Source organism: Populus alba, chromosome 19, assembly GCF_005239225.2.
Source record: "Populus alba chromosome 19, ASM523922v2, whole genome shotgun sequence".
NCBI lineage: Eukaryota > Viridiplantae > Streptophyta > Magnoliopsida > Malpighiales > Salicaceae > Populus > Populus alba.
The window spans coordinates 1617512-1618696 of NC_133302.1; positions in this window are offsets into that span (position 1 = coordinate 1617512).

Genomic DNA, 1185 nt, shown 5'->3' on the forward strand with positions numbered 1-1185 from the left:
CCTGCTGTTCAACTTGATTGTTTTGAGCAGGGATGGACTTGTATATTCTGTCTTTTTTTTGTCAGTTCTGTATCACTCTGTTTGAGTGTTGAGTGTAACCTCCTTCATGGTCTTAATTATCACTGTGTTAATCATCATTTTGTTCATTTATCCTCTAAAAATGACAGTTATTTCTCTCTGATGAAGCAACTTGTTGGGTTGAACTCAGCTCTGTATCTCCCAATTGAGTTAGTATCAAGCCTGCGGGAAATGAGATGTAATCTACGAGTAAAAGAGAGAAGCATGATTTCTGAATGTTGAATTCTAGTGATGTTAATTTGGTGTGTATTTGGAGAAAAAAGTGAAGAGCAAGACAAAAATATAGTATTGCTTGGAGGTTAGATTTCAAACCTCCTTACTGATTAACCCTCCACCAATTAAAAATCCAAGCGAACATGTTCGAATGGTTCCTGTACCAAACATTACCTTTCAAGATTGCGTGAACATATGGAGGATTTAGACACCAATGAAGAGAAAGTAAAGTGAAGTCACAGAGAGAGAATGAAAAGGAGGGGGAGAGAGCCGTGGTTTTTAGAGAGAGAAAGATAGTTAAGGGAAAACGCGGGAGAGTTCGTTACAAGTTCAACTGATATAACTATGAAATTTATAGACAAAAATGTATGTAAACAGGAAAATAAAAATGTATAGAGGAAGGAGGAAAGATTTTTCTGACTAAATTTTCCTATTATAAAATATTATTCGAAGCAGGAAATATTTTCAGAAACAAACAACATGGAAAAATGTTTATGCTCTTGTTATGACTGCAATTGTTCTTTTTGTATTTTTCTAATTGCCAGTTGAATTGTGATTTTAAAACTGTTTTCACTACAATAATAATGCATTTTCTGCATGCAATGGTACAGAAGCTAAGCAACAAATTATCCATTCAAACTTTATACAAATTCAGCACAAGAAAGTTACATTACTCAACAAAACTACACCTATCAAGCGTCAAAATTAGTTGCCTAAGTCTATACAGCATCTTCAGCACAAGACTAGGAGAGTGAGCCAACACCAATCACCATTGATCCCATTTGGTTTATGAAGTCATTCCACATTGCCCCCGTATCGATTCCTCGTAATGAGAAAGCCCATGTGATCCTGAATGGAGGAAGCCAGCTGTATATCAGACTCGTCATCAATATC